The sequence below is a fragment of the Pseudophryne corroboree genome, chromosome 4 (genome assembly GCF_028390025.1).
Source record: "Pseudophryne corroboree isolate aPseCor3 chromosome 4, aPseCor3.hap2, whole genome shotgun sequence".
Classification (NCBI taxonomy): domain Eukaryota; kingdom Metazoa; phylum Chordata; class Amphibia; order Anura; family Myobatrachidae; genus Pseudophryne; species Pseudophryne corroboree.
The window spans coordinates 426,028,746-426,045,519 of record NC_086447.1 but is presented as its reverse complement, the minus strand read 5'-3'; positions in this window follow the sequence as shown (position 1 = coordinate 426,045,519).

The window sequence follows — 16,774 nt, the reverse complement described above, 5'->3', positions numbered from 1 at the left end:
ATCTTTTCATTATCACAAAAGGCTATCAGCCTCCCCATCCGCAGCCCATTGGATGGGGGGGGGACAGCCTCGGGCTTCACCCCTGGCCCTTGGGTGGCTGGGGGGGGACCCCTTGATTGAAGGGGTCCCCACTCCCCCAGGGTACCCCGGCCAGGGGTGACTAGTTGGATTTTTGATGCCACGGCCGCAGGGCACTATATAAAAGTGACCCCCGGCTGTGGCATTATCTGTCCAGCTAGTGGAGCCCGGTGCTGGTTTTAAAAATACGGGGGACCCCTACTCTTTTTGTCCCCCGTATTTTTGGAACCAGGACCAGGCGCAGAGCCCGATGCTGGTTGCTTAAATATGGGGGAACCCCTGTCATTTTTTTCCCATATTTCTGCAACCAGGATCGGCTCAAAGAGCCCGAGGCTGGTTATGCTTAGGAGGGGGGACCCCACGCAATTTTTTTTAAGGATTTTACAGTGTTTAATTAAAAAAAAAAAAAAAATGAACCCCAGCACGGATCACACAGATCCGGCCGAGATTCATTGTAAAAAAGTTGGCAGTGTTTTGCTAATCACTGCCGTAAAAAGATGAAAAAAAAAACGAATGACATCGACATCGGAAAACCCGAAAAGGCAAAATACGGCAGCTTAGTAAATCCATCGTAACAAATTCAAAAAGTTGCAGTTTTACACTTTCGATGTCATTTGTGATTATTCTCCCACCAAATCGGGAGACTTACGAATCTTATTAAATTTACCCCCTGGTCATAAAAGATGAATTTAGGAAGTTAGGGACTGCTCTGAAGCAGGTGGCAACCACTACAACTTTTTCAGAAGTATTGCCAGTACACAGAGGGGAAGACAGAACTCACTGCATCAGAAACTTCAATGTTTGGCTAAGGACATTGTGCAATGAGGAGAGATTTGGATTTATAGGCCATAGTCACACCATCTGGCAAGATAGGAGCTTATACAAAAGTGACGGCCTGCACCTATCTTCAAGGGGAACGAGAATACTAACTGAACACTTTGGACGCTTCATCAAGAACTATTTAAACTTACAGAGGAGGGCAGTGAATCAAATAGGAATGAAGCAATCTGCTCCCCCAACACAGAGGTATTGTTTCTGCAGGCAAAGGGAATAGGAAGCACATCCACAGCAACAGAAGATAATTCAGATCAAAACCAAATAAACAGAGGCAGAGAGAAGAACATAGCTAAGGACAAGAAAAGCAGAAACAAAACTCTAAAAGCTATGTGTGCAAATGTTAGGAGCTTAGGAAATAAAATCCCAGAACTAACTGCAATAATGACAAGGGATGATCTAGATATTGTGGCAATTACAGAGTCATGGTGCAATAAAAATCATAACTGGGACATAGCTATACTGGGATATACTTTATTTAGAAAGGACAGAATGGGAAAAATTGGAGGAGGGTTAGCAATGTATGTAAAAAAAAAGCATAAATGCTACCTTAATACAAAGTATTGAAGAAAAAACTGATGCCTTTTGGGTGACCATAGAAACAGAGGAAATGTTGATTATTTGTAATGGTGTGATATACAGGCCACCAGGACATGAAGAAGAACTGGACAAGAACCTATTGCAGAACATAAATAAAATGGCTTTAAAAGGAGAGGTAATAATCGTGGGAGACTTTAATCTTCCTGATGTAAACTGGGATGTGTCTGTTGCTAGTTCCACCAGATATAGGGACATTTTAAATTCCCTTCAGGGAGCATCCCTCCACCAATTGGTGAGGGAGACCACTCAGAAAGTCACAATATTAGACTTAATACTTACAAATAGAGAAAAAATATTGGACGTAAAAGTCAGTAAAAAGCTGGGATCCAGTGATCATCAAGCAGTATGGTTCAGCATAAAGACAGAGACTGACTCATACCATATAAAAACAAAGGTGTTGGATTTTAGGAAGGCTGATTTTGTAGGGATGGGAAAATGTGTAAGCTATTCTTTGGCAGAGTGGAGGAACTTGGAAGCAATGCAGGAGAGGTGGGAAACAATAAAAAGTGCAATATTACCCTTCGCATTTAAAACATCTGGGCATACTGGTTCCATCACCACTGCATAAGGAATCACATACCTCTTCAATGGAAACTGAGACAAGAACTGGCAAAACACAGAAGTTCTCTTGGTTGAAACATATAAATATTATAAAAAATTAATATACTCCCAAGACTGTTATATTTATTTCAAACAATACCTCTAAAACTCCCACCTCAATTCCTCTCGGAAGCTCATAAATCCATAAGCCATTTTGAATGGAGAGGACGGAAACCTAGATTCAAACATTGTAATTTATTCCAATAAAAAACCCAGGGCGGCCAGCAATTACCCATGATTACTGCATATATCAGGCCTCAGCTTTGAATAGGATCTGGATTAGTCGCTACTGGGTTTACGGAGGAAACAATGGGTTGAACTGGAAAATGTAGCCACTAATTTGAATCTGCACACTATCCGTGGCTTCCAAAAATAGTGAGCTCAACACACCCAACTGTTGGTCCCACCTTAGCATTATGGAAGAAGATATGTCTTAAACCGGGTATTTCTTCAGAAATGTCTTCCCATATGACCATCTTGAATAACCGTGGATTCCCACCGGAATTGTTAGGTAGGACAGCTACTACCTGGAAGAGGGCAGGCATAACCAGGCTAACTCATTTGTTCTCACATCATGTGATTAAAACATTCTCAGAGCTATGCGAGATTGATGGTACATTGAAAAAAGGCTATTGTTTTTATCTCCAGATCCGTCATTTTATCTCCTCTTTAGGAGAAATATCTAGATTTGATAGGGATCTCATGCCTTTCAAAAAAATGTGTTCCCAACCTACTGAACCTGCACACATAATCTCGGGAATATATAACATTTTATTGCATGATCACTTTCCTACTAATCCTTATTATGATGCATGGGACGGTGATATTTTGCATTGGGGAATTTGAATTAATTGGGACAAACAATGCCAAGTTATAGCACATTTCTCCATGAGCCTTGAAGTCATTAAGACTCAATATAAACTACTCACAAAATGGTACAGATGCCCTACCCTTATTCATACATTTTATCCCTCAGTTTCACCTCATTGTTGGCGATGCGGTAAGGAAATAGGCACTTTAATTCATATTTGGTGGGACTGTTAATTAATTACTACCTTCTATACTGAGGTAATTGAGATATCATCTAAAATTCTGGGGTATAAGGTTCCACATGGGCAAGACTTTTGGTTACTATTACACTCAACCATTCCTATAGCGAGTTCTAAAAAATCTCTCCTTAAACATCTAAACAATGCTGGTCGGGCTGTAGTCCCAGTACATTGGCGTTCAATGTTTGCACCAACAAGTTGGGAATGGTGTTGATGAGTAGACTTTTATATGTCCATGGAAGACATTTTGTGGCCACTTAGTTTAACTGGATAGAATTTAAATCCACATTGACCTATACTGCAGTAGTACCCCCAACTTAACCATATACTTTTCCTTTGATTAGATTAACACCTGTTTCAGGTATACTTTCTCACTTACTTGCTATCCTTCCCTTACCCCCTCTGTTCCTTCCCCTTGTGTTTCCCTTGTCCAGTTTTTACTTTTCTTTATCCTGATAAAAATGGATGATTATTCACTGTTGTTTGTGTTGCTTTCTGGTACATGAACCACTTAGTTGCATAAATATTGCTGTATATGATTGTTGGAACAAAACAAAAAAAGACAGCAACTGAAATGTTGGTTACATTACTTTATTCAATTCCATTCCATTATTGCTGTACTATGCTAGTAGCAATGTTTCATTGTATTTGACTGTTGTGAAAAACCATCACTTTAAAAATAAAGAATTTATAAAAAAAAGTGCAATATTAAAGGCAACAAACCTTTGTATCAAAAGTGTTAGGAAAAACACTTGGAAAAGGAAGCCAGTGTGGTTTGCAAAAGAAGTAGCAAATATTGTGAAAGCAAAAAAGATGGCTTTTAGGAAATAAAAGCAGACACAAAATAATGAAGATGAAGAGATATATCTTGTTAGACAGAAAGATACTAAGAAGGTAATCAGATGTGCAAAGGCACAAGCAGAGGAGAAAATGGCCCAGTCAGTGGGTAAAGGAGGCAAAACTTTTTTTATTTAGGTCTACAAGCAAAAGGAGAAAAACAAGAGGCAGAATAATAAAACTAAAAACAGAGACTGGTAGTCTTGTTCAGGGAGACAATGTAATAGCAGATCATCTTAATAATTATTTTTGCTCAGTATTCACTACTGAAAGAGAGGGGAAGGGGCCACAAGTACATTTATAGAGGAGAAGGTCCTAACAGAACTCTCAAAGCTGAAAGTGGACAAATCTATGGGGCCAGATGGGATACATCCAAGGATACTAAAATAACTTAAAGAGGTGCTGGTAGCACCATTGACAGAATTATTCAACCAGTACTTAGGTACAGGAGTAATTCCAGAGGATTGGAAAAGAACAAACATAGTCCCACTGCCCAAAAGTGGAAGCAAGGAAGAGGCAAACAACTACAGACCATTGAGTCTTACATCACTAGAAGGGAAATTCATGAAATTCTTTCTTAAAAGAAAGAGTTGTAGAATTTCTCAAATCCAGCAATTTACAGGATCCCAAACAGCATGTATTCACTGGAGGGGGGGGCAGGGGGGGGGATCATGTCAAACAAATCTTATTGACTTTTTTGACTATGTGACTAAAGTGATGGATAAAGGTGGAGCCATGGATATAGCTCATCTAGACTTTAGTAAGGCTTTTGGCACTGTTCCACATTGCAGACTGCTAAATAAACTTGGAAGTTTGGGACTGGATACTAGGATTATTAAATGGGTAAAATCTTGTTTGCAGGATTGAAAACAGAGAGTTGTGGTAAATGGAGTGCATTCACAGGAAAGAAATGTTACCAGGGAGTACCCCAAGGATCTGTACTTGGACCAGTGCTTTTTAATATCTGCATTGGTAACATTTCAAATGGCATTAAAGGGAAGTATGTCTTTTTGCAAATGACACAAAGGTATGCTACAGGGTAGACACACCAGGTGGGGTAAAACAAATCATTGAGGATCTAGGTAGAGTAGAGGAATGGTCAAGAGTGTGGCACTTATAGTTTAATGCCAAAAAATGCAAAATCATGCACTTAGGTCTCAAAATTCCAAAGGCTAAATAGATTAGCTGAAGGCTGCAGAAGCCTGAGGCCATATAAGAGCCAAACTTTTGGTGATTGGTTGTTTTATGACTAAGCAGTTGCTAGGTAGATCATGTTTCCGGTGGGTTTTTCCTATAGGATCAGAGGGTTGTCCGTCAAGCTTTAAGGGGTTGGTCTCAGGATAGTATATAGGGCAGGGTCATGTGCCTCAGACTTCCTCTTGCCATTTATTGTATGGCCCAGGAAGGCTGAGTATATTGCTGCCCTTCTGTACTGTGTTTTTTGGCCTGTTATTGCTTTCAATTTGTATCCCACATAGTAGTTTCATTTGTATCCCTGTCTTGATCCATTGCTGCATCCCTTGCCCTCCCTCAATTATTCTGTGTGCCTTGCGTGCTGTTTCTGTTGTGCAGTACTTATTATGCCATGTCCACGCCGTTCCGCCCCCCCTCCCGCCGCCTCGTGGATGCCGCTGGTGCCTTGCGCTTGCGATCCTGCAGTGCGGCCCCCAGAGTTTGCCCCCGGCGGATACAGTGTCGCGGCGGGGACAGGCTGCTCCGGCCGGCGCCCCTGCCGGCGCCGATCGTGCGGCTAGCGGGTGCGATTCCCGTGCTGCTGCGGGAGAGCTTTCGGCCGGGCCGCAGTCGCGGGTGTCCCTGGCGGCTGCTGTATGCCTGGCGGCTCCCTCGCTCAGCGCGGCTGGCTCCATTGTGTTTCCCCTTACCCCCCGCCAGCGGCTGTGCGGCTGTGGCCAACGGAGCAGGCGCCCACATGGGGCCTGGCATCCGCAAACGAGCTGCAGGGGGTGAGGGGGGACTGGTGCTGCAGGGGGGTCACATTACTGTGGGGATACAGGGGTCTCCTGTGCCCCGTAGGCCGCAGGTCAGGGCTGCCGCCGACGGGTTCCCCTCTGCGGGGGGGCCATTTTCACCCGCTTATGTTGTTAGGGACGGGGCCGTGAGGGCTGGCCCCGGTACATTAGGAGGGGTGGAAATTTCCCGGAGTGCCGTGTTGGAGGCCCCACGAACAGTGTCGGCGCTGGGGTCCCCGGCTGGGGATCTCTCAGCGGGGGCATTTCCGCTGGGTTCTCGGTCACCCGCTGGGTTTCGGCGCATGGCGGCGGCGTCCCCGGGCATCGGGCTCCAGGCGCTTGCCCCCGGCCCGGTGGGGGAGGTGCAGCTGGTGGCGACGCAGTCGTCCATTGCTGCTGCGTTCCACATGCCTGGCCCTCTGCTGTCATTTGCTGCGCCGCATGGTTTTACCGGGGGACAGTTTTTATCCCGGTGGCCTTTCCTGGCCAGTTGCACAGGCGTTTCCCGCGTCCTCCGGGGCGCCTTTCACGGGCCTCCCAGTTTTCTCCGCATCGCACTTTTCACCGTATTTTGCCAGCTCGGCCGCAAGCGTTCAGCCCACGTGGTCAGTCGGCAGTCCTCGGGTTGCTATCCCCCCCCCCGCCTTTGCGGACTCGTATTTCGGGTCCTCCCCGGCCGGGCGAACCCATTAGCCCAATTTTGGCAGCCACCCCCCACTCCTCCTACGTTCCATCCTGTTTCGTCGGGATTCCCCGAGTCGGCTGGGTACCTGTCACCTCCCGCGTGGCTTCCTGCCTACGCCGTTGGTGGCGCACCGGGGGTTAGGGCTCCTTTTCCCCCCATCGTGGCGTCCTCCTCCTTGGGGGGTCCTCCCCCGCCACTGCCCGCAGGCCCCCCTCCACCGAGCAAAAGTGCTTTGCCCCTCCTCCCGCCTGTTCCCCCCATTTCTGTTGATGCGCTGGTTTCTCCTGCACCTGTGGGTCTTCTGTTTCCTCCTCTCAGGTGCTGGCAAGTTCCGGGTTTTCGTCGTGGAGGAGCCGGAGGTCGGAGAGGGCTGCGGCCGCGGCAACGATGGGAGATGTTCCACCGCCACCGGAGTCGGATGAAACGGATGACGCTGTTCCGGGTCCTTCAGGCGCTGGTGAGCACGCTATTACTTCCAGCACTTCTTCCACCTCTTCTAGCAGTGTTTCTTCAGGTTCTCCATGGCGCCCGCCGTAAACTAGCTAGACTTATTGCGCGGCGCATGGCTAAGGAATTGCAAAAGGCGGCAGCGCCGGCGCCGGAGGTTCCCCCTGACCCCCCCGTTATACGGAGATGGTGCATTGCACTAATACGGACGTTACACGGGGGGTTCGCAAGTGGATGCGGGAAAAAATCAGGAAGTGGAAGTACGTTGACATCTTCACCCTTACGGATGAGATGCGGCAGGCTTTTGACGCAGCTAAGAAAACGGGGGGCATTGGGGAGAGTGCTTTTCGTAATTTTACTAGTGGTTGCGGGGTTTCTTGGTTTTCACGGCTTGCTACACCGAATCGCGGCCCGCAGAGTATCCCAATTTGGTTAAATATCTCTTTTTGGTGCATGACATGGACTTAAAATCCAAGGGTTCCGCTTGGCGAGATTACGACGAGAAATTCCGTTGTAATCAGGATGGTAACCCCATTCTGCACACGGGTTTTAAGGATGTCGAGGTTTGGTTGGAGGTCACACAACAGGTCAAACCCTCTCCGGACGCCGCGGTCAAGAAGCCCGCGGCGGCCGGGATTTCGGGTTCCCGCTCCTCGGGGAAAGGCAGGTGTTTTGCCTACGAGGGGAAATGCACTAGGGGTGTAAATTGTCGTTTTCGCCACTCGTGTAAGTTGAGTGGGGCCGGTCACCCGGCCAAAGACTGCACCTCGGCAGCGAGCGGTAAGCCCTCCGCTCCAGCCGAGGCCGGAGGAGTTGGTAAATAAGACCCCCTCCCCTATTAGATTTCCTGAATTGCGGCGCTGGCTTAGTTTATACTCCGACAAGTCGGCAGCGTGGTTCCTTTTGGAGGGTTTTCGGCATGGTTTTCGCCTACCCATTTCGGATTCGGTGCACGTGGTGGCGTGCCAGAATTTGAAGTCGGCTCTCGAATTCCCGCATAAGGTTCGGCGGAAAGTGGACGTGGAGATCGGCTTGGGGCGCATGTGTGGGCCCTACGCCTTTCCTCCTATGCCCTCCTTGTGCTTCTCCCCCGTGGGGGTGGTGCCCAAGAAGGCCCCGGGTAAGTTCCGCCTGATACAGCACTTGTCGCATCCTCCTGGTGTTTCGGTTAATGACTCCATTCCCGAGGCCGTGTGCAGGGTGCGTTATCAGCCTTTTGATGACGCTCTGCGCTTGGTGCGGGACTGTGGTCCGGGGGGCCTGTTGGCAAAGTTAGACGTGGAATCGGCTTTTTGGCTCCTTCCCCTGCACCCGGATTCCCTGCGGTTCCTGGGTTTCAAATTGGGGGACGAGTTTTACGTGGATCGGTATCTCCCCATGCGCTGTTCGGTCTCCTGCGCCTATTTTGAGAGATTTAGCACGTTTTTGCACTGGTGCGTCCAAGCCGCCTCCGGGCAACCCGGGGTGGCCCACTACCTGGACGATTTTCTCTTTATGGGCCCAGGGGAAAGTTCGGTCTGTGGCGATATTCTGTCGGTGGCTAGGTCCTTGTTCGAAAGTTTGGGGGTTCCCGTCGCACAGGACAAGTGTGAGGGCCCCTGCAGTTGTCTTAGCTATTTTGGAATTGAAATAGACACGGTGGCGGGTTGCTGTTGCCTCCCCGATCATAAAGTGCGGAAGCTGTTGGGTTTAATTCACAATTGTTTAGGCAAGCGCAGGGTTTGGCTTAAACAGGTACAGTCTTTGCTGGGTTCTTTCAACTTTGCGTGTCGGATTATCCCCATGGGTAGGGTTTTCTGTCGCAAACTTGAACGGGCCACAGGCGGGGACGGTCCGTCAGCATCACATTGTGTACCTTTCCCGCGAGATCAGGGATGATTCGCGGATTTGGGTTTCTTTCCTGGTATCCTTCAACAGGGAGGTTTTGTGGCCTCCCCCTTGTTGTTCCAACAGTTTGCTCCAGTTCTTCACTGATGCTTCGGGCAGTCAGGGCTTTGGGGCATTTTTTGCCGGGGCATGGTGTGCTGCTGCTTGGCCGTCCTCTTGGGTGGCACGGGGTTTCACCAAGAACCTCCTTTTGCTGGAGTTGTTCCCGATCATCGTTGCCCTTGAGTTGTGTGCCTGCCAGTTCTCGAATCGGGACCTCTCGTTCCGTTGCGACAACTTGGGAGTGGTGCACGCTATCAATAACCAGCGTTCTTCCTCTCCACAGGCTTTGCGGCTTTTGCGTCATCTAGTGTTAGTTTGCTTGTGGCGCAATATTAATTTCAGGGCCCATCACGTTCCCAGAATCGACAACGGATTTGCGGATGCATTGTCTCGGTTCCAGTTTGATAAATTCTGGCCGTTGGTTCCAGGAGCGGCGGCGGAGGGTTTACCGTGCCCGCCTTATGTCTGGCAGATTGTCGAGTCGGGTTAGCTGCTCTGGCCAGGTGTGCGTTGGCTCCTTCCACGCTCAGGGCGTATGATGCGGCCTGGCGTGATTGGTCGGCCTTTCAAAGTAGGTACGGTGTGGCAGGTGAGTCCCCGGCTGGCGTTTTGATGGCCTTTGTTTGGGAACATTATCAGAAAGGTAGGTCAAAGGCGGCCATGTCTTCTGCCCTTGCGGGCATTTCTTTTCACTCTTGGCTCCGCGGGATGACGGATCCCACCGGGTCTTTTGTCCTTTCCAGAGCGCTTAAAGGATGGGCTAGGATGCGACCGGCGCCCGCGGACTCCCGTAGGCCCATGACGTTGCAGCTTCTAATGATGTTGCTGCGTGTGCTGCCTCAAATTGTGACCTCGGACTTCAAGGTGGCTCTATTTAGATGTGCTTTTGCCCTAGCTTTCTTTGGGGCTTTCCGGGTGAGCGAGTTAGTGGCGTGCAGTAAGGCATCTCGTGTGTCCGGTATGCTTTACGAGAATGTGCGCCTGCAGGATGGCCTGTTGCTCTGTAGGATTGTGCGGTCCAAGACAGATCAAACAGGTCGGGGTCGCTGGGTGTCCTTGGAGGCCCAGGAGGAAGCGAGTGTTTGCCCGCTGCAGTTGGCGCAGGAGTATCTCCGGTTGAGGCCTTCGGGGGGCGACCATTTGCTGGTGCACGTGCACGCTGGCCCGCTGACGAAGTTTCAATTTGCTGCAGTGTTTAGGAAATGTTTGGAGGCGCTAGGCTTGCGCGGGGTGGACTTCGGTACCCATTCCTTTCGGATTGGGGCGGCTACCCATGCCACGGCTACGGGCTCATCCCCGGCGGCTATTCGGGAGCTGGGCCGTTGGAAGTCTGCCTCCTATAAGTCTTATGTCCGTTTTGATAAGATGTAGGTACGCCTGTTGCGCTAACCCAAAAACTTGTTTCCTCGTCGGTTTTTGAACGTTACCGTTCAGGAATCGAGGGTGTGAAGTGAATTTTTACATTTTCCTCCGAGGGGGCCTAATTTCAATTGGCTGTTCTCTTAAGGTCCACGGGAGGTTTTTTTTGAGGTTTCTCCTTCACTTGGGTTATTTCTGTTTATTGCAATATTTATGTTAGTGTTCAAATTTCTGACGTTAGAGTGTTTTTCTTTTCAGCTGTCGTTGATTTTGGGGAGCATGTGTGGCTGGTTGGCCATTCTTATATTTTTTTGGCGGCGAGGCATCCCATGGCATTTAGGGCGGCTGATGTTTTTGGGTCTAGGGAGTTGCGTTGGTTAGGTGTCAGGGGCATGCTTTGGGGTGATTTGTTGCGGCTCCTTTTTCACCGTGAGCGCCGCTGGGGTCGCCCCAGTTGTATTGTCCTGCATTTAGGTGGCAATGATTTGGGCCGAGTTAAGGGCATAGATTTAATTTTGTCCATTAAGGCAGATTTGGTGGCGATTCGTTGTCACTGGCCGGGAGTCCATATTGTGTGGTCGGAGATAGTTCCAGGTTTTCATTGGCGTGGTGCGGTACGTTTCTCGGCTCTGGAGAAGGCTCGCAAGAAGGTGAATTCGGCGGTGTCTCTGTTTGTTAGGGCAATAGGTGGGGTAGCTGTCAGGCATCCTTTACTTGTGCTGCGTAGTCGGCAGTTCTACAAGGAGGATGGGGTTCATCTTTCTCCGGACGGAGTGCAGGTTTTCCTGGAGGATGTTTTTGGTCCTTTTCGTTAGGGCTCTTTAGTTTGTTCTTAGTTTGTTCTTATTTGTTTGTTCGGATGGCGGTGGCGGTTTTGTAAACCTTTAGTGGCGGGAATTCGCTACCAACCAGCGGTCAAACAGGCATAAGTGGTCATTGTGGGGCACCCTCTTTAGAAGGAAGGCAGGTGTGTCCTTCTCTTGCGGTTGGACATTTAGACGTTCCCCTGCGGGAACCGAACATTTGCCAGAGAAAAGAGTGGTGAGGCCAGCACAATGCGGGTTATGCAGGAAGGAGGCGGGGTTTGGGTACTCCCCTCCTTGGTTTGCTGGTTTTCATCTAAGTGACTGGAGCTGGTGTCTTGTAGCGACTTTTCCGTTGCCATCCTCCAATCTAAATTTAATTTTACAATCTAGATTAATTCCAATTCAATTACAATTATAGTTTAAAAGGTTGGTCAGCGATCAATAAATATCGTCTGACCTTTAACTCCAGCTACCGTGTCCGTGTCTTTATTTCAGTGTGGTGTCATTTTATTTTAGTGATAAGCTAGCTTAAGAAAGGTTTATGTAATCACAATAAAGTTATGGGCGCCTTATAGTATTAATGGAACTATACAGGAATCTACTGAGGAGGAAAGGGATCTAGGAGTCACTATTTCAAGTGACTTAAAGGCAGATAAGCAATGTAACAAAGCAATGAGGAAGGCTAATCAGATGCTTGGCTGAATTGGGAGAGGAATCAGCAGCAGAAAGATGTAATAATGCCACTGTATAGGTCATTGTTACGGCCTCATCTAGAATACTGTGTTCAAATCTTGAGGCCATATCTTCAAAAGGATATTAATACATTAGAGACTGTACAAAGAAGGACAACTAAAATGGTGCCTAGCCTACATCACAAAACATGCCCAGAAAGACTAAAAAACTCAATATGTATAATTTAGAGCAGAGAAGGGAAAGGGGGGATGTGATAGAAACTTTTAAATATATCAAGGGTTTTAACAAAGTCCAGGAGGGAAACATTCTCCAAATGAAGAGAAGCAATAGGACACAAGGACATGCACTGAATCTGGAAGGGGGGGGGGGTTCAGGGGAAATTTGAGGAAAAATTACTTCACAGAAAGAGTAGTGGATAAGTGGAATAGCCTCCCATCAAAGGTGGTAGGGGTTAAGACAGTAGAGCAATTTAAACATGCATGGGATAGACATAAGGATATCCTTACAAAGAGGTAAGGGTCAAATAAGGTTTGCGATAAAAATATGGTACAAAAAAGGGGCAGACTAGATGGGCCAAGTGGTTGTTATCTGCCATCAAATTCTATGTTTCTATGTTTCTATACTTTAATTTATACTGCAGTATACAGTAATAGCTGGTCTTTACATAATAGCTGGTCATGTAAAGACCAGCTATTACTGTATACTGCAGTATAAATTAAAGTATAGAAACATAGAAACATAGAATTTGATGGCAGATAACAACCACTTGGCCCATCTAGTCTGCCCCTTTTTTGTACCATATTTTTATCGCAAACCTTATTTGACCCTTACCTCTTTGTAAGGATATCCTTATGTCTATCCCATGCATGTTAGACTGAAGTGCACTTGTTGGGGCCCTTTCTTTAATAATTGAGAAGCAAAGTCGCATAAGTGGTTCATGTAACTGTATATACATTGTCCCCAGATGGAAGAGTCTAATAACTCACATCTGTAATAAGTGTCACCCTTTACTCAAGGTAACCTCTCTGAAAGCTACTTTTATAATAAACTGTAGTTTTTTGTAAAATATTTACTATGGTTCCTAGCAGATAGCACTCGGGATGTAATACTACTAGTCTCCGCTACAGAGAGTAGCAGCTTCTGAGGGAAATGTAATGGAAGCAGGCCTATATATATATATATATATATATATATATATATATATATAAAACAACATTACTGTACCCCAGTGCACAAAGCAAGGACTATAAAGACATGGTTTAATGAGTTCAGTGTGGAAGAACTTGACTGGCCTGCACAGAGCCCTGACCTCAACCCCATCAAGCACCTTAGGGGTGAATTGGAATGGAGATTGCGAGCCAGGCCTACTCATCCAATATCAGTACCTGACCTCATAAATGCTCTACAGAATGAATGGGCACAAATTCTCACAGAAACACTCCAAAATCTTGTGGAAAGCCTTCCAAAAAGATTGGAAGCTGTTATAGCTCCAAAAGCGGGACCAACTCCATAGTACAGTATATGTATTTGAATACAATGTCATTAGGGTTCCTATTGGAGTAATGGTTAGGCGTCTGAATACTTTTGTCCAAATTATGTATGTCTCCAGGCCCAGGCCATCCCTGGTGGTGTCAGCAACTGTATAGTGTAAATGCAGGGGAAAGGAAGCAGTGTTACATTAGTAAGGGGGAATTTGAGAAGAAATGAGTGGCAGGTCTGGGAGAGAAAAAAGCAGCTCACTGGAGCCTGGTTCTGGGGGAGGGATAGACTGGCGAGTTTCCATTTAAGTTAATAAAACATTGAGCATGCACTGCTAACAGGCAGTTTTGGGATGATATTGATTGGTGATTGAGGCTATGCTAAACAGAGCCAAGGGGGCTATCAGCATGCACAGAGAGCCATTCTCCCACATCCTCCACATTCTGGTGCTCAGGGCACATGCCCTGTCTGCCCCACTGACATTACACCACTGTCTGACAGAGTAGTCATCTAGATACTGACCAAACAGCAGCTCATAGACCTGATCAGGGGAGTAGCATATCTTCGTTGGCCCCAAATCAACATTATTTTAAGAGGCCCAATGCTTTTAGAGAGACACCTCTCCACAACAGTTAACTTTATGCCCCATAATAGTGACCTATAGTCTTATTGTTCATGGTAGGGCATTCCACAGAGTTGGTGCAGCTCGAAGAAAGTCCTGCAATCGTGCAGTAATGAGAGTGGATGAGAGACATAGATCTTATGAAGAGCGGAAAGGTTGGGTTGGAAGATATTTTGAGATAAGCAAAGAGATATATATTGATGTAGTTTGGTTAATGGCCTTGTGTGTGAGTAAAAGTATTTTATATTGAATACGGTAGAATACAGGTAACCAATGAAGGGACTGACAGAGTGGATCTGCTGCAGATCAATGTCTAGCAAGAAAGATTAGCCTCGCAGCTGCATTCATAATGGATTGTAGTGGTGAGATTCTCTTTTTGGTAAGACCAGTAAGGAGACTATTGCAATAATCAATGCGGGAGATAATGAGAGCATGGATTAGCATTTTTGCAATGTCTTGTGTAAGGTATGGTCATATTTTGGACATGTTTTTTAGATACATGTAACATGATTTTGAGACAGATTGAATGTGGGGAACAAAGGACAGTTCTGAGTCAAGTATGACACCTAGGCAGTGAGCTTGTGGGGTAGGATTGATTGTTAAGTTCTCAACAGTGATAGAGATATCAGGTTGGTAACTACTATTGGGCAGTGGAAATATAATTATCTCTGTTTTGGAAATATTAAGTTTGAGGTGGTGAGATGACATCCAAGATAAAACACCAGAAAGGCATTCAGTGACACGGACAAATACAGATGTCGACAAATCTGGGGAGGAGAGATAGATTTGAGTATCATCTGTGTACAGATGATACTGAAATCCAAAAGAGCTGATTAGTTTACCAAGAGATGATGTATAGATTGAGAAAAGCAGAGGACCTAAGCCTTGTGCTACTACTACTGAAAGAGGTAGCAAAAAGTACGTGGATTCAGAGAAGCGAACACTGAAGAAGCGATTAGATAGGTAACATAGGAACCAAGAGATGACTGTGTCTTGAAGACCTAGGGATTGTAGTGTTTGTATGAGAAGAGAATGGTCAACAGTGTCAAAAGCAGCAGAGAGATCTAGAATAATAAGTGAGTATTGGCCTTTGGACTTCACAGTGACTAGATCATTCATTACTTTAGGCACTGCTGACTCTGTAGAGTGTTGGGAACGAAAGCCTGACTGAAGTGGGTCAAATAAATTGTGTAAATTAAAAAAGTGTGTGAGGCAAGTGTAGATAAGTCTCTCAGATAGTTTGGAGAGGCATGGGAGCTGAGAGATAGGATAGTAATTTGATAGAGAGTTAGGGTCAGAATTAATTTTTTTCAGAATGGGAGTAATCAGTGCATGCTCAAACAGTGAAGGAAAGATTCCAGTAAAGAGAGAGAGATTACAGATGTTAGTTAAGTTGGGATGAGCACGGGAGACAGATTTACTTATTGTGAGGGTATAGGCTAAAGAGGAGAGGTAGTAGAGTAGCAGGATGAGAAGAGTGTTGACACTTTATCTTCATTTTTGGGATCGAATGAAGAGAGAATGCCAGAGGGTTCAGGTAGAGAATTAAGCAAATCACTGGCTGAGGAAAAGCATACCATTTCATCTTGGATCTTATCAATCTCGTCCTTGAAGTAGGAAGCAAGATCTTGCACCTTGATAGTGGCTGGTGGGTAGGGTGAGGGAGGGTTCAGAAGTGATTTAAATGTATTAAAAAGTTTGGTGTTAGAGGCTTGAGCAGAGATGAGAGTTTAAAAATATGTTTCTTTGGTGGAGTTCAGGGCATTATGATAAGAGTGGTAGACAGTCTTATATGTGAGAAAGTCGATTGGAATACAAAATTTATGCCACTAACGTTCAGCTTTCCGTGAGAGTTTTTCTAGGTGTCTTGTTATTTACAGCGCCACGGTTGACATCTAGTCCTACGGGGAGTATGATGGGTAGCTGGAGCCACTTGGTCAAGGGCAATTTCTAGAGTCTGGTTCAGGTGTGATACAGCAGTCTCAGGAGAAGTAAGTGCAGAAATAGGTGAAAGCAGTTGTTGCAGAGAGGTGGACAGTTCTTGAAAATGTATTGTGTTAATATTTCTGTGGGTTTGAGGAGGATTAGAGGACTTTAATGACTCTGAGTTTAAAGTAATGGTAGAGAGCATGCAGGTGATAAGGCTGTGATCTGAGAGAGGGAAAGGGGTGTTAGTAAATTCAGAAACTGAGCATAGTATGGTGATTACTAGATCAAGACAGTGGCCCTCCTGATGAGTAAAGGAGTCAGTCCATTGGAAGTGGCTGAGAGAGGAGGTTAGAGAGAGTAGTTTAGAGGCATGAGCAGCAGATTTTGGATTATCAATCGCAATATTGAAATCATCCATCATGATGGTGGAGATGTCAGAGGATAGGAGGAGAGGGAGCCAGGCAGAAAATTCTTTCAGAAATTATTTGGTTTGCCCGGGTGGGCGATAGATAGCTGCAACATGCAGAGAGAAAGGAGTGTAAATCCTGATGGAATGTACTTCAAATGATGTGAATGTGAGTGATGATACCTGTGGTAGAACTGTGTATGTGAAAGATTGGGAAAGTAATAACCCAACCCCACCTCCTTCCCTGTTACCAGGATTGGAGGTGTGTGTGAAGTGGAGACCATCGTGTGACAGTGCTTCAGGGGAGGCCATGTCTGATTGTGTGAGCCACGTTTCTGTTATAGCAAGCAGATTGAAGTTGTTATATATGAAGAGGTCATGTATGGATGTTAATTTGTTACAAACAGAGCGTGCATTCCATAAGGCACATTTTAGTGATTTGGAGGGTGCA